This window comes from Balaenoptera physalus, assembly GCF_965194825.1.
Source record: "Balaenoptera physalus genome assembly, chromosome: 5".
NCBI classification, from domain to species: domain Eukaryota; kingdom Metazoa; phylum Chordata; class Mammalia; order Artiodactyla; family Balaenopteridae; genus Balaenoptera; species Balaenoptera physalus.
In genome coordinates, this window is record NC_138884.1 from 3,272,968 (window position 1) to 3,296,750 (window position 23,783).

Below are 23,783 nucleotides of genomic sequence, written 5' to 3' on the forward strand. Positions count from 1 at the left end.
ATAATATCAATGTGGCTATGTAAGAATATGTTCTTTTTTTTTTTTAAGAGATGCACAGTGAAACATATAGGAGTGAGATAATATCAATAGAATATCTGGAATTCACTTCAAAATATTTCAGCAAATGAAAAAGAAAAAAGCTATGTGATCAAATGTGGAAACATTTTGATAAATTGTTGAATATAAGTAACAGGTAAGTGGGATATATTTTAAAATAGTCATAACAAACTTTTTAAAAGTTGAATCAAAAAAAGATTGATATATACCTCTCCATTATCAGAACAAAATAAAAATGGGTAACTTCCTTGGTGGTCCAGTGGTTAAGAATCCACCTTCCAATGCAGGAGACACGGGTTCGATCCCTGGTCGGGAAACTAAGATCCCACATGCTGCAACTAAGCCCGCGCGTCACAACTACTGATCCCACGCGCTCTGGAGCCTGCATGCCACAATTAGAGAGAAGCCCGCACACTGCAACTAAGACCCAATGCAGCCAAATAAATAAATATTTTAAAAATAAATAAATAAACAAAAGTGATTTTAAAAACTATTTGCAGGCTTTAAATACAAATACATTGTTCATAGTATTTTATACAATCCTCTGAAGTTCGTGGCCTCAATAAGAGTCTGTACCTTTCACCACCTAATTCCACTCTTTGTAAATATACCACAAGAAAATAACAGAAAGGGAAAAATAATTTACCCAAAAGTTTTCATGTAACTTTACTGTAACAGAGAAAATTTGGAGATTAAATATAAAATACAGGAGAATATGAAGTTAATTATTTTGTATCAATATAATGAAAAACCTTAAACCTATCAAAGGTGACAAGAATTTGAGCTACGTAAATACATGAAACTAAGTACACACTGACATAGATTAAAAGAAATTTCAAGTATCAATTAAGACTCTTTCACAGTTGGAAGTGACAGAAAAGCCAACCCAAACCAGCTTAAAGCAAAAAGGAAATCAATTGGCTGGCGGAAATGAAAAGTTTAAAAGACAAAGGTGACTTCCTTGGTGGCACAGTAGATAAAACTCCACACTCCCAATGCAGGGGGCCCAGGTTCGATCCCTGGTCAGGGAACTAGATCCCACATGCATGCCGCAACTAAGAGTTCGCATGCTATGACTCAGGAGCCCGCAAGCTGCAACTAAGGAGCCCACCTGCTCAAATAAGACCCAGAGCAACCAAATAAATAAATAAATAGTAAAAAAACAAAATAAAAGACACAAAAATCACCTTGATGGATCATAGATATAATGAAAACACAAAACAGTAGAAACTTTTAGAAGAAAACAAGGAGAAAAATCTAGGGGACCCTGGAATTGGTGATGAACTTTTTAGATACAACATCAAAAGCACAATCCATGAAAGAAAAAATTGATTACTTGTGCTTTATTAAGACTAAAAACTTGTGCTCTATCAAAGACTATGTTAAGAAAATGAAACAACAAGCAACAAACCAGGAGAAAATATTTGCAAAACACTTATCTGATAAAGGACTTGTATCTAAAATATATACAGAGGAGAGGAGGAGAAGTCGGCGTAAGAGTAAGACGCGGAGTTCACCTTCCTCGCCACAAATACATCAGAAATACATCTACACGTGGAACTGCTCCTACAGAACACCCACTGATCGCTGGCAGAAGACCTCAGACCTCCCAAAAGGCAAGAAACTCCCCACGTACCTGGGGAGGGCAAAAGAAAAAAGAAATAACAGAGACAAAGAATAGGGACGGGACCTGCACCAGCGGGAGGGAGCCGTGAAGGAGGAAAGGTGTCCACACACTAGGAGCCCCTTCGCGGGCGGAGACTGCGGGTGGCGGAGGGGGAAGCTTCGGAGCCGCGGAGGAGAGCGCAGCCACAGGGGTGCGGAGGGCAAAGCGGAGAGATTCCTGCACGGAGGCTCGGCGCCGAGCAGCACTCACCAGCCCGAGAGGCTTGTCTGCTCCCCCGCCGGGGCGGGCGGGGCTGGGAGCTGAGGCTCGGGCTGCGGTCGGATCGCAGGGAGAGGACTGGGGTTGGCGGCGTGAACACAGCCTGAAGGGGCTAGTGCGCCACGGCTAGCCGGGAGGGAGTCCGGGAAAAGTCTGGAGCTGCCGAAGAGGCAAGAGACTTTTTCTTACCTCTTTGTTTCCTGGTGCGCGAGGAGAGGGGATTCAGAGCGCCGCCTAAACGAGCTCCAGAGACGGGCGCGAGCCGCGGATGTCAGCACGGACCCCAGAGATGGGCATGAGACGCTAAGGCTGCTGCTGCCGCCACCAAGAAGCCTGTGTGCGAGCCCAGGTCACTGTCCACATCGCCCCTCCCGGGAGCCGGTGCAGCCCGCCACGGCCAGGCTCCCGTGATCCAGGGACAACTTCCCCGGGAGAACGCAGGCGCGTCTCACGTTACTGCAACGCCACGACGCCTCTGACGCCGCAGGCTCGCCCCGCCTCCTCCGTACCGCTCCCTCCCCCCGCCTGAGTGAGCCAGAGCCCGCGAAGCAGCTGCTCCTTTAACCCCGTCCTGTCTGAGCGAAGAACAAACGCCCTCAGGCGACCTACACGCAGAGGCGGGTCCAAATCCAAAGCTGAACCCCGGGAGCTGTGCGAACAAAGAAGAGAAAGGGAAATGTCTCCCAGCAGCCTCAGGAGCAGCGGATTAAATCTCCACAAATCAACCTGATGTACCTGCATATGTGGAATACCTGAATAGACAATGAATCCTCCCAAATTGAGGAGGTGGACTTTGGGAGCAGGATATATTAATTTTTCCCCTTTTTCTCTTTTTGTGAGTGTGTATGTGTAGGCTTCTGTGTGAGATTTTGTCTGTATAGCTTTGCTTTTACCATTTGTCCTAGGGTTCGGTCCATCCGGGGTTTTTTTGTTTTTTTCTTTTTTTTTTTACTTAAAAAATTTTTTTCCTAATAAATTTTTTCCTAATAATTTTTTTCTTATTTTTTATTTTAAAAAATTAAAAAAATTTTTCTTAATAATTTTTTATTTTTTTATTTTAAAAAATTTATTTTAAAAATTAAAAAAAAATTTTTCTTAAGAACTTTTTTCTTATTTTTATTTTAATAGCTTTATTTTATTTTATTTTTATTTTATCCTCTTTCTTTCTTTCTTTCTATTTTTTCCTCCCTTTTATTCTGAGCCGTGTGGATGACAGGCTCTTGGTGCTCCAGCCAGGCGTCAGGGCTGTGCCTCTGAGGTGGGAGAGCCAACTTCAGGACACTGGTCCACAAGAGACCTCCCAGCTCCACGTAACACAAAACGGCAAAAATCTCTCAGAGATCTCCATCTCAACATCAAGACCCAGCTTCACTCAACGACCAGCAAGCTACAGTGCTGGACACCCTATGCCAAACAACTAGCAAGACAGGAACACAGCCCCATCCATTAACAGAGAGGATGCCTGAAATCATAATAAGGCCACAAACACCCCAAAACACACCACCAGATGTGGACGTGCCCACCAGAAAGACATGATCCAGCCTTATCCACCAGAACACAGACACTAGTCCCCTCCACCAGGAAGTCTACACAACCCACTGAACCAACCTTAGACACTGGGGACAGATACCAAAAACAACGGGAACTACGAACCTGCAGCCTGTGAAAAGGAGACCCCAAATACAGTAAGATAAGCAAAATGAGACGACAGAAAAACACACAACAGATGAAGGAGCAGGGTCAAAACACACCAGACCTAACAAATGAAGAGGAAATAGGCAGTCTACCTGAAAAAGAATTCAGAGTAATGATAGTAAAGATGATCCAAAATCTTGGAAATAGAATGAGGAAATACAAGAAATGTTTAACAAGGACCTAGAAGAACTAAAGAGCAAACAAACAGTGATGAACAACGCAATAAATGAAATTAAAAATTCTCTAGAACGGATCAATAGCAGAATAACTGAGGCAGAAGAACAGAGAGGTGACCTGGAAGATAAAACAGTGGAAATAACTACTGCAGAGCAGAATAAAGAAAAAAGAATGAAAAGAACTGAGGACAGTCTCAGAGACCTCTGGGACAACATTAAACGCACCAACATTCGAATTATAGGGGTCCCAGAAGAAGAAAAGAAAAAGAAAGGGACTGAGAAAATATTTGAAGAGATTATAGTTGAAAACTTCCCTAATATGGGAAAGGAAGTAGTCAATCAAGTCCTGGAAGCACAGAGAGTCCCATACAGGATAAACCCAAGGAGAAACACGCCAAGACACATATTAATCAAACTATCAAAAATTAAATATAAAGAAAACATATTAAAAGCAGCAAGGGAAAGACAACAAATAACACACAAGGGAATCCCCATAAGGTTAACATCTGATCTTTCAGCAGAAACTCTGCAAGCCAGAAGGGAGTGGCAGGATATACTTAAAGTGATGAAGGAGAAAAACCTACAACCAAGATTACTCTACCCAGCAAGGATCTCATTCAGATTTGATGGAGAAATTAAAACCTTTACAGACAAGCAAAAGCTGAGAGAGTTCAGCACCACCAAATCAGCTTTACAACAAATGCTAAAGGAACTTCTCTAAGCAAGAAACACAAGACAAGGAAAACACCTACAATAACAAACACAAAACATTTAAGAAAATGGGAATAGGGACATACATATCGATAATTACCTTAAATGTAAATGGATTAAATGCTCCCACGAAAAGACACAGACTGGCTGAATGGATACAAAAACAAGACCTGTATATATGCTGTCTACAAGAGACCCACTTCAGACCTAGGGACACATACAGACTGAAAGTGAGGGGATGGAAAAAGATATTCCTTGTAAATGGAAATCAAAAGAAAGCTGGAGTAGCAATACTCATATCAGATAAAATAGACTTTAAAATAAAGAATGTTACAGGAGACAAGGAAGGACACTACGTAATGATCAAGGGATCAATCCAAGAAGATGATATAACAATTATAAATATATATGCACCCAACATACGAGCACCTCAATACATAAGGCAACTGCTAACAGCTCTAAAAGAGGAAATCGACAGCAACACAATCATAGTAGGGGACTTTAACACCCCACTTTCACCAATGGACAGATCATCCAAAATGAAAATAAATAAGGAAACACAAGCTTTAAATGATACATTAAACAAGATGGACTTAATTGATATTTATAGGACATTCCACCCCAAAACAACAGAATACACATTTTTCTCAAGTGCTCATGGAACATTCTCCAGGATAGATCATATCTTGGGTCACAAATCAAGCCTTGGTAAATTTAAGAAAATTGAAATCGTATCAAGTATCTTTTCCGACCACAACGCTATGAGACTAGATATCAATTACAGGAAAAGATCTGTAAAAAATACAAACACATGGAGGCTAAACAATACACTACTTAATTACGAAGTGATCACTGAAGAAATCAAAGGGGAAATCAAAAAATACCTAGAAACAAATGACAATGGAGACACGACGACCCAAAACCTATGGGATGCAGCAAAAAGCAGTCCTAAGAGGGAAGTTTATAGCAATACAAGCCTACCTCAAGAAACAGGAAACATCTCAAATAAACAAGCTAACCTTGCACCTAAAGCAATCAGAGAAAGAAGAACAAAGCAACCCCAAAGTTAGCAGAAGGAAAGAAATCATAAAGATCAGATCAGAAATAAATGAAAAAGAAATGAAAGAAATAATGATAGCTAAATTCAATAAAACTAAAAGCTGGTTCTTGGAGAAGATAAACAAAATTGATAAACCATTAGCCAGACTCATCAAGAAAAAAAGGGAGAAGACTCAAATCAATAGAATTAGAAATGAAAAAGGAGAAGTAACAACTGACACTGAAGAAATACAAAGGATCATGAGAGATTACTACAAGCAACTGAAGGCCAATAAAATGGACAACCTGGAAGAAATGGACAAATTCTTAGAAATGCACAGCCTGCCGAGACTGAACCAGGAAGAAATAGAAAATATGAACAGACCAATCACAAGCACTGAAATTGAAACTGTGATTAAAAATATTCCAACAAACAAAAGCCCAGGACCAGATGGCTTCACAGGCAAATTCTATCAAACATTTAGAGAAGAGCTAACACCTGTCCTTCGCAAACTCTTCCAAAATATTGCAGAGGGAGGAACACTCCCCAACTCATTCTACGAGGCCACCATCACCCTGATACCAAAACCAGACAAAGATGTCACAAAGAAAGAAAACTACAGGCCAATTTCACTGATGAACATAGATGCAAAAATCCTCAACAAATACTAGCAAACAGAATCCAACAGCACATTAAAAGGATCATACACCATGATCAAGTGGGGTTTATTCCAGGAATGCAAGGATTCTTCAATATATGCAAATCAATCAATGTGATACACCATATTAACAAATTGAAGGAGAAAAACCATATGATCATCTCAATAGATGCAGAGAAAGCTTTCGACAAAATTCAACACCCATTTATGATAAAAGCCTTCAGAAAGTAGGCATAGAGGGAACTTTCCTCAACATAATAAAGGCCATATATGACAAACCCACAGCCAACATTGTCCTCAATGGTGATAAACTGAAACCATTTCCACTAAGATCAGGAACAAGACAAGGTTGCCCACTCTCACCACTATTATTCAACATAGTTTTGGAAGTTTTAGCCACAGCAATCAGAGAAGAAAAAGAAATAAAAGGAATCCAAATCCGAAAAGAAGAAGTAAAGCTGTCACTGTTTGCAGATGACATGATACTATACATAGAGAATCCTAAAGATGCTACCAGAAAACTACTGCAGCTAATCAATGAATTTGGTAAAGTAGCAGGATACAAAATTAATGCACAGAAATCTCTTGCATTCCTATACACTAATAATGAAAAATCTGAAAGTGAAATTAAGGAAACACTCCCATTTACCACTGCAACAAAAAGAATAAAATATCTAGGAATAAACCTACCTAAGGGGACAAAAGACCTGTATGCAGAAAATTATAAGACAGTGATGAAAGAAATTAAAGATGATACAAATAGATGGAGAGATATACCATGTTCTTGGATTGGAAGAATCAACATTGTGAAAATGACTGTACTACCCAAAGCAATCTACAGATTCAATGCAATCCCTATCAAACTACCACTGGCATTTTTCACAGAACTAGAACAAAAAATTTCACAATTTGTATGGAAACACAAAAAACCCCGAATAGCCAAAGCAATCTTGAGAACGAAAAATGGAGCCAGAGGAATCAGGCTCCCTGACTTCAGACTATACTACAAAGCTACAGTCATCAAGACAGTTTGGTACTGGCACAAAAACAGAAACATAGATCAATGGAACAGGATAGAAAGCTCAGAGATAAACCCACGCACATATGGTCACCTTATCTTTGATAAAGGAGGCAAGCATATACAGTGGAGAAAAGACAGCCTCTTCAATAAGTGGTGCTGGGAAAACTGGACAGCTACATGTAAAAGTATGAAATTAGAACACTCCCTAACACCATACACAAAAATAAACTCAAAATGGATTAAAGACCTAAATGTAAGGCCAGACACTATCAAACTCTTAGAGGAAAACATAGGCAGAACACTCTATGACATAAATCACAGCAAGATCCTTTTTGACCCAGCTCCTAGAGAAATGGAAATAAAAACAAATATAAACAAATGGGACATAATGAAACTGAAAAGCTTTTGCACAGCAAAGGAAACCATAAACAAGACCAAAGACAACCCTCAGAATGGGAGAAAATATTTGCAAATGAAGCAACTGACAAAGGATTAGTCTCCAAAATTTACAAGCAGCTCATGAAGCTCAATACCAAAAAAACAAACAACCCAATCCAAAAATGGGCAGAAGACCTAAATAGACATTTCTCCAAAGAAGATATACAGATTGCCAACAGACACATGAAAGAATGCTCAACATCATTAATCATTAGAGAAATGCAAATCAAAACTACAATGAGATATCATCTCACACCGGTCAGAATGGCCATCATCAAAAAATCTACAAACAATAAATGCTGGAGAGGGTGTGGAGAAAAGGGAACACTCTTGCACTGTTGGTGGGAATGTAAATTGATACAGCCACTATGGAGAACAGTATGGAGTTTCCTTAAAAAACTACAAATAGAACTACCATACGACCCAGCAATCCCACTACTGGGCATATACCCTGAGAAAACCATAATTCAAAAAGAGTCATGTACCAAAATGTTCATCACAGCTCTATTTAAAATAGCGAGGACATGGAAGCAACCTAAGTGTCCATCATCGGATCAATGGATAAAGAAGACGTGGCACATATATACAATGGAATATTACTCAGCCATAAAAAGAAATGAAATGGAGGTATTTGTAATGAGGTGGATGGAGTTAGAGTCTGTCATACAGAGTGAAGTAAGTCAGAAAGAGAAAAACAAATACAGTATGCTAACACATATATATGAAATCTAAGGGAAAAAAAAAAAAGGTCATGAAGAACCTAGTGGCAAGATGGGAATAAAGATACAGACCTACTAGAGAATGGACTTGAGGATATGGGGAGGGGGAGGGGTGAGATGTGACAGGGTGAGAGAGTGTCATGGACATATATACACTACCAAATGTAAACTAGATAGCTAGTGGGAAGCAGCCGCATAGCACAGGGAGATCAGCTCGGTGCTTCGTGACCACCTAGAGGGGTGGGATAGGGAGGGTGAGAGGGAGGGAGATGCAAGAGGGAAGAGATATGGGAACATATGTATATGTATAACTGATTCACTTTGTTATAAAGCAGAAACTAACACACCATTGTAAAGCAATTATACTCCAATAAAGATGTTAAAAAAATAAATAAATTTTTAAAATGTAATCTAAAAACTGAAAAAAAATAAATAAAATATATACAGAACTGTTAAAATGCAATAATAAGAAAAAAAATTATAAAATAGGCAAACACTACAAACAGACATCTCATCAAGGAAGATATACAGATGGCACATAAGAATATGATCATTCGTCATTAGGGAATTAAAACAACAGTGAGATGTAATTACATCCAGTTAGACTGGCTACAGGTAAAAAATAAAAAACACCAAATGCTGACAAGGGTGCAAAGCAACAGGGATTCTCGCTCACTGCTTGCTGGTGGGAACGCAAAATGGTACAGCTGCATTGGAAGACAATTTGGCAGTTTCTTACAAAGCTAAACATAGTCTTACCATATGATCCAGCAATCACATTGCTAAGTAAGTGTTTACCAAATTGAGTTGAAAACATATCCATGCAAAAGCCTCATAGAAGTTTTGTTTTCAGAATTGCCAAAAACTGCAAGACACTAAGATGATTAGGTAAACAATTATGGTACAACCATACAATGGAAAGGCTATTCAGTGATAAAATAAATGAGAACTCCAAGCCATGAAACGACATGGAGGAACCCTCAGTGCCTACTGACAAGTTAAAGAAGCCAGTCTGCAAAGGCAACACACTGTGTGGTTCCAGCTCTAGGACATTCAGGAAAAGGCACAACTATGGAGACAGTAAGAGATCAGTGGTGCCAGGGTCTCAGGGAGAGAGAAGTGGGGAGTGTGTAGGTGAAGCACGGGGACATTTAGAGGGGTGAACCTGTTCTGTATGATACTGGCATGTGGGTACACGGCCTTACCAAGTTGTCGAAGCCTGGAGACGTCACAGCACAAAGAGCAAGCCTTGATGTATACAATTTAAAAAAATCATTTAGGGAACTTATCTAGGAAACGGAAACAGACTCACAGACGTAGAGAACAGACTCGTGGCTGCCAAGGGGGTGGAGGGATGGGGGAGGGAAGGACTGGCAGTGTGGGGTTAGCAGGTGCAAACTATTACATACAGCATGGGTAAACGACAAGGACCTGCCGTACCGCACAGGGAGCTATATTCACTATCCTGTGATGAACCATCATGAAAAAGAATATAAAAAAGAATATATACGCATATGTGTAACTGAATCACTTTGCTGTAAAGCAAAAATCAACGCAACATTGTAGATCAACTATACTTCAATAAAATAAATTTTAAAAAAATCATTTAGGAGTTTAGGGAATTCCAGGACAATTCAGACAGTAACAGGAGAATCTAACTGCATTACAGATGTATGAAACAGCCTCACTGGAGGGGCTGGGGAAAGGTCCTGACCCAAGTAACTTTGGAAATGAGCACAGCCTCTAAGCCCAAGGGCAAAAGAACGTCAAGGAAGCACCCTACTCTAGTTGATAAGGTTTTTTCCCCTGGAGAACTGGTGAACAATTCTGATACGTGTATATACATATACTGAAAATTAAACAATTAAGTAAACGGGTGCAAAGAGTGGGAGCCAGGCTTCTCATGACTGGGGGGGGGAATTTACAGATAAGCAAGCGATGTGCTTAAAAATAGGCTTGTGATTTTAAAATATAAAGGAAATAAGATAAAATGTGGTTTATTTCTTACAGACATCACAATTAGTCATATTCTATTTAACTACATTGTTTTAACTGAAGTATAGTTGATTTACAATGTCGTGTTAGTTTCAGGTATACAGTAAAGTGATTCAGTTATGCACATACATAATTGCACACACACACACCACCCAAATCACTTAAAGCAAGCTGAAGGAACAAAACGCCAGCCAACAGTTTTACTAAGCTTACTACACGTCTTGCTCAAATTTTTATCAACCAAATATGTCAAGTTTATAAAAATACAAGAAACTTAACTCAGTAATAATGAAAATTTGATCACAAGTATACTTTTTATCAACATCGAAGCAGCCCCCATTACACAGAACATAAACTTTATGATATAAAAATATTCCTTTGTGGAAGTTAGCTCAGATGTCGTGAGGACGGGGACGTCACAGAGCTGTTCACGGCAGCTTGGTGTCAATGCCCAGACTGAGTGCGTAAGAGTAGCAGAACCGTGTAAAATAAACCTGTGTTGTTCTTTCGTTCTCATGTCCATTGTCACGTGAGCATCATATAGGCGAGGGGTAAAGAAAGCTTAGCTCTCCTTGTGAAAGATACTCAAAAGCCCTTTACCTGTAAAAACCATCCGCTTCCCCACCGTGGTCGATACTGGCTCTCGAAAGGATACACACGCCATGGTTGTAGCTGTTGCTACTGGATTTTCTGTCTCAGCTTCCTCACACCAGTTTATCTGCACCAGAAAGAGCCAAAGACTCTGCTGTCTCTCCTCTCCCCGTCTGTGACCCGACCTAGGTGGTTGCTAGGGACTCTTTATGACAGGAAGGCAGGGTGTTGCTTCTAACAGTTCAGTGTTCCGGCCTCCAGGAACAGACCAGACACAGCTGCAGCATCCCCAGGAACGGCAACCAGTCTTTTCCTCACCTGTCAACATCAAGTCCAGAACAGACCTGTTCAGGTACTAGATCTAGAGCAGCCTTACGTCCCCGAAGACCTGGCAGCACCAGTCAACACTGTCTTCCAACATAGCCCAAGGAATGTTCTGCAGAGGGCTGTTACTGCACAAACCAAACAAACAGAAATCACAAACCATGGTTAGAGGCATTTGAGAAGCCCTGGCTAGATAACATACAATTAGAAATTATATTTTAAATGAATAAGATAATTGTTTATGTATTTTTCCCAGCCCCGTATTTCAATACTTCCTTAAACACAATCTGTGCCTTGGTCATATCAATCTATCTGTGGTTCCCATCACATGTGATGTTCTTTCATTCCTCTGAGCCGCTACCCATTCTTTTGCTCTTGCGATAATGTTCTTAGGTGAATATTTCTGTCCTCTGACAGTCAGAGCCCATGCCTCCTCTCCCAGGAGGATGCCTGCAGACCCAGCTGACCACTGGCTCCTTCCTGCCCCTTTAACTTCTGTGGCATCTTGTTTATACCTATCTGTTAAACTCCTACCACTCTGTTTCAGTTGTCTATTTTGTCCGCCTCCCTACTAGAATCCAACTCCCAGTTCAGGGGAAAAGCATCTTTATTCATATTTCAATTTCCAGAGACTGTCATGCAATAGATACTTAAGAAATGTTTGTGAGATGAATAAATGAACAAACAGCTAATTCCAGCCTGCCCAGAAACATAATATTGACCACCTGATAATCCATGGAATATAAATGCTAACAGCAATTTTGAATTCAACCTTAAATATATGGAGTTCTTTACTGAAAATGTAATGCCTTTTGTTTGTTGAGAGAAATGACAGTAAAAACACTCTACATTAACTGTGGAGAGGATTGCTAGCCTGGTGGCAAAGGGATACAACCCCCAAGTCCCCCTTCAAGGAAAGGCTTGTACCCCAGCTGCAGGAGATACCATCAGTAGACAGCCTGCAGCTGTCAGCTCCTTCCGGGGCTGCTTTAGCTGCAGCGGGCTGTGTCCCTCTCGTGGTGTCTGTCTCCGAGGAAAGCCCTCTCGGGGCAGCATGGTCAGAAGACTCAGTAAGGTGAGGGGATAAAGTCCAGATGTTTCCACCTGCCATGGGACCATTTTTCACCCGGTGAGCCGAGGCTTTGTTGAGCCCTCACCACAGTTCAGCGTCTTCCCCTGCCCAATCCTGCTTCAGCCTCTTTCTGTTCACAGGTATAGATCCCAAATAACCATCTTGCCCCCCACCAACTTCTGGAGGGCATGACTTGTGGCGACTAGACAGCACAGATGTGCAACAGGGAAGAACAAACCTGCTTCCGTATCACATCTATCCCTGTAGCTCTAAGCCTCGTGCGTTGTTGCCTGTGCTAAGTCCAGCTGGCTCTGCACCTTGTGAAATGTTGCCTCTAGCCTGAAATATACAGGAGAGCCTATTCTCAAGGCTCTGACCTTTAAGGGTAAAACACTTTTCCATTCATACAGAGATAAAATGTTGCAGAACAGAGAATAATATTTATGAACAAAGGATTCCCGGCACCAAGAAGTTTCCAACAACCGCCACGCCCACTCCCATTTTGGTATAAAAGCAGCCTGACTGCTAACTTGGGGCAGGTGGTTCTTGGGGACACTAGTACCCCATCTTCTCCCGTTTCCTGAACAAAATCTCTATTCCTTGCCCCAACACCTTGTGTCTCGATTTCTTGGCCTGTTGTGTGGCGAGCAGTACAAGCTTGGACTGGGTACCTGATGTACAGGCACAAACGTGTTATACTGGAAGGCTTCGTGTTTTAACTCCTCAACCTTGTAACCAGAAGCTGATTCTATTTCCCCAGCGTGGGCAAGTCTACTGGTCTTCTTTGATCTGCCCTGCATGGCCCTCTTCTTTACCTCTGCAGTGTCAGAAGCTTTCCTGCCCTTTCTGAGGTTAACCAGTTCTTGTTACTATGGTCGAGGGCTCTGCAGCCCCAGCCTTAGGCTTCTCTCTGAAAATTCCCTATTTGTGTCCTCAGAACTACCACTTTCCAAGTCAGCCAAGTTTGAAACCTCCTAGTGGAAGTCAGGAGCCCGCCCATTTGGTTTCTCACTGCAGGTTTTGTGATGCTGAGAGAGAAGGAAGGAGGAACCTGAGTGACAAAAATAAATTCTTTAGTAAAATAAGCAGGAAATAAAGGAGATCTCGCTTTTGGCCGAGGACCTCCCCTTAACCCATCCTGAGGAACGCAGGCTTCCACTTTGCCTCAGAGACTGTTACAAATTTTTCAATCTGTTGTGGGCTTAGGGTCAGTGATTCTGATGGCAAAAGGCTGGAGGGAAGGGAAAATAGAGGAGAAATAATCAGAGTTAGTTCTTTGTGAGATCTTTCCACCGACTCAGTACATATTTAGGTTCATTTGTTTAGTTTTTTTTCATTTTTTAGGGATTAAAAAATTCTTGTGTAATTAAGTAAAATATTTACATGGTTTCAAAGTAAAATTCTTAAAATAAGGGATATTTAGAGAAGTCTAGCTTTTATCTTTGTCATCTACATCTTGTTACTTCTTTTTCCTTATAGGAAAACTTGTAAAAACTAAAAGAAAAATATATTTATAATCACATCCTCCCCTTTCTCAGAAAAAGAGTAGCAAACTAAACACGTGTTTTTCCACCTCCCCTTTATTCAACGAGACCTCTATTAATGGTTATATGGGCTGTTTCCAATCTTTTGCTCTTATAAAATGTGCTATAAAATATAGGTTTCTGCAAACATGTTCTCATTTATTTTGCAGTACCTCTTTGGGATAGATTCCTAGAAGTGTCATTCCTGGACCAGAGGGTAAGGCATATATAAGTTAGCTTGATATTGCCAAGTTCCCCCCGCCATAGGGCTGTACCATTTTGTTTTCCAACCAGCAATGTCAGAGAATGCCTATTTCCACATGACCCCACCCACAGAGTATGTTGTCAAACTTCTGGATGTATGACAGGTAAGAATTGGTCAAAGAGTAATTGACATTCCTCTTCTATCAGCAAGACTGAACATCTTTTCGTATGTTTAGGAGCTATTTGCATGATTTTCTAAGACCCTTCTGGTCATCCCTCTTGTGTAATTTACTATCAGGCACTGAGCTTTTTCTACTTTTACAAGAATGAGCTAACATTCCAAAGAAGGACAACAGACACACCAACAGAGAATCACAGTAAAGTGTCAGAAGGGCAGTGATGGTTACGGGAATACATTTAACACCTAGTTTGTTCCTGGAGACATGGGGACAGAGGGGAGGGTCACCTGCCGTTCCTAGGACAGCGGGCAAGGCTCTCATCTGAACGTGTCTCAAAGAATGACGAGGAGCCAGGCAAGGGATGGGAGGCTGGGGGATGGCAGGGGCGGAAAGGGCATTTTGGACAAAGGGGACAGCTTGAGCAAACGCCCCAGAGGGGAGACGCAGCCCACAGAACTGTACCTGGCAGAAAGACAAGTTCAGCATTGCTGAAGGTCATGGCTAAGAGGGGAGAGGGGAGAGGAGGCCCGAGGGGCTCTGCCAGGCATGCCAGGAGCAGGGACTCTATTCTGTAGGCATCGGGGACCCCTGAAGGTTCAAACAGGCAGAGACTGGTCAGTCTTGGGTTTAAGTGGAAGATGCTTGGCTGGGTGGAGACCGAATTGAGGAGAAGAGCCTGGGGACGGGGGCCCAGCAGGCAGGGCCATAAGTGGTCCAGGCAAGTACATGTGAGGCTAAGGCAGAGGTGATGGGAGCGGAGAAGAGGTGCATTCGGGAAACGTGCTGAATCTAGGTGGTGAGGAATCAGGAGGACCCCGGTTATCTAGCCTGGGTGACCGTGAGTAGTAGGGTCACAAAATAAAACACTGAAAACAAGAGAAAGAGAAAAAACCAAAGCCAGTAGGTAAAGCGATGGTGTTAACTCGATGTGGACCCGACAGGCTAACCAAGCAGTTAAAATGAAGTCCACATTGTCATCAAAAGTTGCGACAAACACACCATTGTAAAGCAATTATACTCCAATAAAGATGTTAAAAAAAAAAAAGTTGCAACAGCTTCTGAACTCATTAGAGGGGATTAAAGACCATCTCCTGTGGCCACCAGATGCTCTTCTATTAGAGAAAATCCCTATTGTTTACGAATCAGCCGCAAACTCCTCTGACGAAGCTCAGGGTTTACTGCTCGGCACAAATGAAATGTTGGCTATTGTCTTGCTTTGCTAATGTAACAGTTACTTGAGAGTTGAAAACTGCTTCACGGTACAGCTGTGGAGGCCAGTGCCCGGTGCTGAGGCCCTGCAAAAACGCCTGTTCCAGTGTTTGGGAACGCATCCAGCTATACAGTTAATGATGGAAAGTGATACAAACTAGAAACTCCCAGCAATGGAACCTATCTCCAGGTGAATATAGGTCAGTACTTGCTAAAATTAATGCTCAAATACCCTATTACTAAGCACACTTTGCAAACTGGGGAGCTTTGCCACCCCTATACTGGTAAATCTTTCTTTATACTTTTAAGCGCCAAATAATTTTAGGTCCTTTCCCTACATTCCTGTTTTTAGGCAACGATCTGGAAAACTCACGGAATAGAGATACAGACCTGGCTTCAAATCCCAACAGTCTTCTGTGTAACACTGGCAAGTTGATTTTCCGTAAAATGAGAATAATTGTGCCTCCCTCCCTATAGGGCAAAGGGGATAATGTATATAAAATGCTTGTCACAATACCTGACACACTATGTAGTATGTATGCAGTAAATATTCGCTGTAATATTAGTCTCATCACCTCCCCCTTACCTTGGCCTCTCCCCTTTCTTCCCTTAGAAAATACATGTGACTAATATACATTTAAAGTGTGACCATCATGGACCTCAAGATTATCACATTAAGTGAAATAAGTCAGACAGAAAGACAAATATCATGTGATATCACTTATATGCAGAATCTTAAAAGATGATAAAATGAACTTATTTACAAAACAGAAAAAGACTCACAGACATAGAAAACAAACAAAAGGGGATAGTAGGGGTGGGGGGAAGGGAGGAGGGATAAATTAGCAGTTTGGAATTAACAGATACAAACTACTATATATAAAATAGGTAAACAATAAGGACCTATTGTATAGCACAGGGAACTCTACTCAATATCATGTAATAACCTATAATGGAAAAGAATCTGAAAAAGAATATTATATATATAAATGCATAACTCAATCACTTTGCTGTACACTTGAAACTAACACAACATTGTAGATGTATGTATATGTACAGCTGATTCACTTTGTTATACAGCAGAAAGTAACACACCATTGTAAAGCAATTATACTCCAATAAAGATGTTAAAAAAAAAAACTATACTTCAATAAAATAAATAAATAAATAATGAAAATAAGTAAATAAAACAATAAAGTGTGACCATCATAACCTTTCTTTTTATATTTGGGTTTTCAAGGCCAGCTCACGTAAGTGTCTGTATTCTTCGTCTTATTCATGTAGCTAGAATTCGGGTAAGTTGGCACCAGCGATGCTATTCCCTGCCCGTCTAATCAACCTGACCTCCCACGGTTGTAGTTAATATAATTAGGGATTATAGTATACATGCTTTTTCTATAAAAACACCGTTTAGAAAATTAAAACCACAGAACATTAGAATTGCCATCCCCTAATTGCTATACTCTACATGGAGAAACAATAAATAATTAAAGCAAGTGCTTTAGCAACCATAGGGTGATATCTTACAAATGTGTGAATTGTTATTGTGATAAGGGACCTTAGCTACTCCTGAGACAGAGCCCCTCGGCTTCCGCTCGAGCAATCTGATCGTGGGAGAGGTCAGCTGAGGAGATAACCCAAGGCACAGGGGAGCCGGAAGGAGAGCCAGGACAAATCCACCCTCCGGGGCCTCAGGTCAGGGTCCCTGTTCTCTCTTGTACAAGAATCTGTCGTCCCTTTTTCTCATGCGTGGTACTGTGGATGTCAAAAGCCCTTGGCGTTCTGCTCTAATGGTTTACGTGGTCTTCATTCTGCCACTAGTTGAACTTTCTGCTGAAGACTTTTTCACTGAGCAATGAACAAATATCACTGGACACTTACTACGTGCCAGATACTGTGCAAAACACTTTCTCCAAAGTTTTTTCACTGTCTGCACAACAGTGCTATGACACAAAATTAGTATCCCTGGTTTATTGTTGAGGTCGGTGTGTTCCAGAGAGTTTAGGGTCAAAGTCTGGTCTCATTGTGCATAACAGAGAATGTGGAGTTCCAAATCTGGTTAATTATTTCTGAGTTGTAGAAATGAAATCTAATTTTGATCTTCAATAGACATATTTGTCTCCCGTGATAAACCATAATGGAAAAGAATATGAAAAAGAATGTATATATAGGTACCACTGAATCACTTTGCTGTACAGCAGAAATTAACACAACATTGTAAATCACCTATACTTCAATAAAATAAATTTTTTTAAAAAGCACAATATAAGGATTTCAAATAAAAAATAAATAAACATATCAAAATTATGAATATGATTACTTTGAACTTTGAATATAAGTGAAATTCTCCCATCTGGGTGCTATTGCAGCTTCTCAGCCTGTCATAGTAGCATTACCTCCTAAATGTTCCTGGCAAATACCCTTCCCATCTTTGCCTTTAAGAAAATCAATCCCCTTCCAAATTTCTCTTCTTCCCCTTCCACCAGCACATATCTCCAGAGGTCTTCAAATGCCCACACTTCCTTCTCTGTGCTCCTACAGGCTTCACGTTTTACCTTGGCTGTTATGCAGATCATCTTAGTGTAAGCAGGCGTGCCTCTCCCTAGTATTTGCCAATCATTTGCCATGACATTTGCCATAAAAAAGAATGAAATAATGCCATTTGCAGCAACTTGGATGGACCTAGATATTATCATACTGAGTGAAGTAAGCCAGACAAAGACAAATATCCTATGATATCACTTATATGTGGAATCTAAAAAAAAAAAAAAAGATTCAATTGAACTTATTTACAAAACAGAAACAGACTCACAGACAAAGAAAACAAACTCATGGTTACCAAAGGGGAACCATGGGCGAAGTGATAAATTAGGAGATTGGGATTAACAGATACATGCTACTATATACAAAACAGATAAACAACAAGGACCTACAGTATAGCACAGAGAACGATATTTAATATCCTGTAATAAACCATAATGGAAAAGAATATAAAAAAGAACATATATATGTATAACTCAATCACTTTGCTGTACACTTGAAACATTGTATAAATCAACTATACTTCAATGAAAACGTTTTTTAATAAGAAAAATAGCTGTTATCTCTCACTTGAAATGGATTATACACTGGTTTATAGTACGAGTGTTTGGTATAGTCTTAAGAAAAAACCCTACTTCTCTGAAAAATTTCATTTTTTAGCAAATCCCAGTTAGATGTCAATGGGAAAATAACTTTTCTTCTTATATATTTTATTAGGATTTTTAGCTTAATCTTTTTATTAAACTCTAATGTAACATTTTAAAATGTTGTTTAAAATGTCTAGGAACAGTTTGAGCGGAGAAGGATGACAACATCTAGGGAAGGACACGTGGTGGGTCTGGGAACTCCTTGTGGTAGAAGCTGAACCCACCCCCAAACCCACCCCCACACAACCTAGATGGGAGAAGCTGAAACACAACCAAGCTAAAATGCCCTGTGTCAAGGAAAATTAAAGTTGTGGTGAGGAATGGGTCTGGGGGCTCTTGGGCTAGAGGAAAGAATAGCAAGCTGGAAGAGGAGGCTTTTTAGTCTGGGAGGCCAGTGAGGGCGGGGCGCACGGGCCCAGAAGGGCCCTGGTGATGCTTCCATACGCTTGGTTGTCCGAGAAACTGGCGAAGTCTGATTTCAGCAAATGACTCTTTTAATTTTAAGTTGTTTATTATCTTGTGCTTTGCCGTAGTTCCATTTGGCAGCCTGTGTTGGTGGCCTTTGGGGGAAGTTGAAGAAAGCAGGACAGGGCCCTTTGTAGAGCAAAACTCAGCAGGAAATGCACCTCCGGCTGCAGAGGAGGGGTAATTCCAGAGAGACGAGACAAATGGGAAAGTTAACCTTCAGGGTGTCCTCTGAAATCTTGAGAGAAGGATGTCCACAACCTGAGGGAAAGGGGTTTTATTGGGGCATTTTATTTAAATAAAGGCATTTTATTTTATTTAAATTTTTTATTGTATCAATTTAATTTATTTAATTTGTACTTTATAATTTTAATAAATTAATTTTAATACAAACTTATAACTTACGATAAATAACATTAATTTAATTTATTTAAATAAAGGTCTTTTATTTTATGTATTTAAAGACATTTTATTGGGGGTACCGAAGTAGCCGCTGAGCCCAGAAGGCTGACAAGCCTGAGGATTTTGGGTGCAGACGCCCCATAGTAACAGTAGCAATAACCCAAATCAAATGGCAGGCCAAAAATAACTAAAATATTTTAAAATAATTTGTTTTATTACTGTAAAAAGTTTAAGTAATCAGGGAATTGATTATTTAATCATCAGCTGTTTTAATCTCAACTTTATAAAATGTACCAAAGCGAGAGCATTTTTAAGTTGATGAAATCACAGATACATTATTTATTTTGCATGATTCACAGTTTCTTAATATAAGCTGAAATCAATTATACTTCAATAAAAAAATAAAGTAAAATAAAAATTTTTTTAAATGCATAAGCTGGGGACTTCCCTGGTGGTCCAGCGGTTAAAATTCTGTGCTTCCACCGCAGAGGGCGTGGGTTCGATCCCTGGTCACAGAACTAAGATCCTGCATGCCGTGTGGCATGGCCAAAAAAATTAATAAATAAGTAAATAATTTAAAAATTAAAAAAAAATACATAAGCTGAAAACTGTGCTTATAGCAGCCTGCACTAGAGTTTCTCGTACTTTATAATTTTGGGGCCATTTCAGGAGAGGAAGGGGAAGTCCTGAGGGTGAGGCCTGAAGGGGTCTGTGAAGCTGAGATGGTTTAAACTGTCCCACGGAAGAAGTAAAGAAATGTGTGAGGGGAGCCCAAAAAGGGACAGGGCGGGAGGTGGGGGGAGAGACGTGGGCTAGAGAAGGTGGAAGCTGGATAGGGACACACAGGCTATTAGCTCTGATGCTGTGTAACGAGCGACCCCAAAACTTAATGGCTTAAAGCAACAACTATTTAGCATCTTGCGGTTTCTGTGGTCAGGAACCTGGGAGCTGCCTGGCTGGGTGCCTCAGGTTCAAGGTCTCCCAGGAGGCTGCCATGAAGGTGTCAGCTGAGGCTGAGGTCTCAGGTGAAGACTTGGTGTTAAGAGTACGGTTGAGGGCAGGATTTGGTTCCTCAAGGGCTCCTGGGCCGTGTTTGTTGCCTCTTCACGTGGCAGGTGGCTCTTTCCAGATGGACCACAAGAGAGAGGGAGCAGGCAAGACAGGGACCACAGCCACTGTGCCACCTACTCTTATAGGTGACATCCCATCCCTCTGCCACATTCTATCTGCTAGAAACGGGTCACGAAGCCCAGCCACCCTGAAGGGTAGGGCACTCCACAAGGGCGCGAATACCATGACGCAGGGATCGCTGGGGCCATCGAGAAGCTGTCTGTGACAGGCAGCCAGTGAGAACCCCGCAGTGGTGATGTGGCTAAGGGTATTTTCAGAGCAAGGATGCTCACTATCAAACTTTCAGCTGCTTACAGAGCTGCTTCAGCCTCTTAGACATCAAAACCGACCCTTGCACCATCCATCAAGGGCTGGGAGACTGACTCACCACTGAAGAGGTGGGGTGAGGCGGGTGTGGGAGGGCAGGGGTTGGTGGGTAGAGAGTTGAAAGTTATCCAGACTTGGATATTTGCTTGTCTCACTCTTTCATTCCTGTATTTTCTGGGGCCTTTTGGAGCCTTCCACTTTTAGTGACCGGGATCCTATCAGTCCTGTCAGACCACTAGTATTCTGGAACCTGCCATTTAGAAACGCTAGCAATATCACTCATGTTTTTCTAAAGCAAGCATCAATTCTTGTACATTTTAAAGTAATTTAAAATTTTTTAATTTTATTGGAGTATAGTTGATTTACAACGTTGTGTTAGTTTCAGGTGTACAGCTAAAGTAATTTTTTAAGAGCTATAAAAAGTAGGTTGTTACTATTGACCAACTAAGTAATCAACTCCTAAATAACTCTAAATATACACTAAAAGTTATTTAATTCTAACAAGAAAGGAAAGCCCCCCAATACATAGATACATACATGCATGTATTTATGTCTAAAACCATTTGCTCATCTACTTAAGCAATATTTTTCTTCCTTAACTGTATATTTAAAAAATTCCTTCTGATCTTCTCCAATTTTGTTAAAAGCAAAATTTACACTAGACTTTAACATTGAAAAGCATTCTTCTGATTCCTGCCTTGTTCCAGGACTTGACTGACGGCATTTTTATCTGCCAAAGTTTATCATCCATTCCTAGAAAACGGCAGCCTCCATCAGCGGTCTATCTCGGTCTCTTTAACTGTCACGTCACAGAGTCACATTACGACAGACTCTCGGTAACCTGAAAAATACCAAGATGCTCCTAGATAACTAAAAATCCTGGTGAGTGAAAGTCGCTGCATCCACCAGACAAGCCCTGCAGGAAAAACCAGGATGGAGCCCACGTGGACAGGACAGGTGTTTAAAGCACAGCGTGCTCGCCCTGCTACGGGATGCTCTGTGATTTTTGTCCTCCTTTTTTTGCGGTTTTGCATGACCCGAAATAACTTAAAACGTACAAGAGAAGGTTTCACACATGAGAACCGTGACATGACAGCACGTCATAGAGAAGGGAACCAAGAGGAAAAGTAAAAGTGCCCCAACTCCCAACACGTGGGCAAGATGCTGCTTACCTGTTGATGTGCTCACCTTGCGGCACAGACGCTCGCTCTTCTTAAACTCATGTTTGCGGTCCAGAGAGGAACCGCTTTGCCTTCCCTACCACTCCCCCCCGCCCCCACCCCGACCCCGAACTGGCTCAGGTCACCCTCGGGCATCCTCCCCCATCCGCCAGAGCGTGGTGTTGGAGCACAGACCCGGCCTCTGTCTCAGATGGGAGAGATGCCCGTCCCATCTAAGCCCGAAGGGGCGGGAGGGACGCTCCCCGGTGAGCGCGGGGGGCAGGGGCGCGGGCGCCAGCAGATGCCCAAGTGCAAGGTCAGGGCGGCGCGTCCTTGCGCGGTCCTCCGGAGCGGGCTTCCCACGCAGGGCATCCCAAACGCCCCGTTCCCTGGAGAGGGTCCTCAAGGAGCTCCATCCGCAGTGTTGGGCTTTGTCTTCTCGTCTTTAACCACGCTCAGAGCCGGCTCCCCATCCGCAGGCATTTCTGAGGCACGTTCAGGTGGACAAGGGGAGGGGGCGCCCCCAACCTCCCCCCGCATTCAACCTGCAGAAGGACCCTCACTGAGAATGCCTTAGGTTTGCTTATGAGGATACTGTCAAAGAAGTTTGTTTTCAATGATAACTAATAGTTTTAGGAACTGAGACAATCCCACCCGAAACTAACACAACATTGTAAATCAACTATACTTCAATTAAAAAAAGGACTGAGGGGCTTCCCTGGGGGCGCAGTGGTTGAGAATCCACCTGCCAATGCAGGGGACACGGGTTCGATCCCTGGTCCGGGAAGATCCCACATGCCATGGAGCAACTATGCCCGTGCGCCACAACTACTGAGCCTGCGCTCTAGAGCCCGTGAGCCACAACTACTGAGCCCACGTGCCACAACTACTGAAGCCCACGCGCCTAGAGCCCTGTGCTCCACAACAAGAGAAGCCACCTCAACGAGAAGCCCGCTCACTGCAACAAAGAGTAGTCCCCGCTCGCCGCAACTAGAGAAAGCCTGCATGCAGCAACGAAGACCCAACACAACCAAAAATAAATAAATTAATTTTAAAAAAAAAGGACTGAGATAATTTACCAGATGATAAAGAGTTCAGGAAATTAACATCAGAATATAAAACACAAGCTTTTAGGTTGAAATACGAGATTCGAATTCCTTAAAATATAGATGTCAAAAGTTTACTTCTCATTATACTTATAAAAAATTATCCATCACTGATTTTCACAGAAAGAAAATACAAGAGTTTTCTAATGTAGCTTTTTTTTTTAAATGATAGGGATTTCTGAAAAAAATCACTGTCAAGAAAGATAAAGTAACATCAGTTTGTCATATCTCAATGGAGTCTACATTCAACACAGATTAGCTTTAGAAAAACAAAAAACAAAAAACAAGAAGGCACAGCTGGACCTGTTAAGCTTTTTGTTTCTGTGTTTTCTTTCACTACACACAAAAGTCTCAGGCATTTTTGATTTCCTGAAAGCACCACAATAAATAGTTTTGAAAATCGTTGAGATGATGTAAGAAAGAAGCTTGAAAATGTATAGATAATATCGAGATTCAGAGAGATTGATTAAAGAATGGAATGCAGACCATGTGATTTTAAACAGTCACTAAATTTGATCCCAACTTAGGA

At 41.3% G+C, this 23,783-nt stretch overlaps 1 protein-coding gene and 1 long non-coding RNA gene across 12 annotated transcripts in view; both read right to left on the reverse strand.

The window, feature by feature from the left end:
* LOC309660861 overlaps positions 1-23,783 on the reverse strand; it is a 239,158-nt gene that overhangs the window by 112,477 nt on the left and 102,898 nt on the right. The gene's annotated exons all lie outside the window — the stretch shown is intronic.
* SPMIP2 (sperm microtubule inner protein 2) overlaps positions 1-23,783 on the reverse strand; it is a 170,213-nt gene that overhangs the window by 93,001 nt on the left and 53,429 nt on the right. For 4 of the 11 annotated variants that reach the window (XR_014263598.1, XR_014263599.1, XR_014263600.1 and 1 more), the window contains one exon: positions 11,060-11,437. The exons of 3 other annotated variants lie outside the window; for them this stretch is intronic. The gene's annotated coding sequence lies outside the window, so the exon portion shown is untranslated. 4 more of the 11 variants (XR_014263603.1, XR_014263601.1, XR_014263604.1 and 1 more) reach the window with 4 other exon arrangements.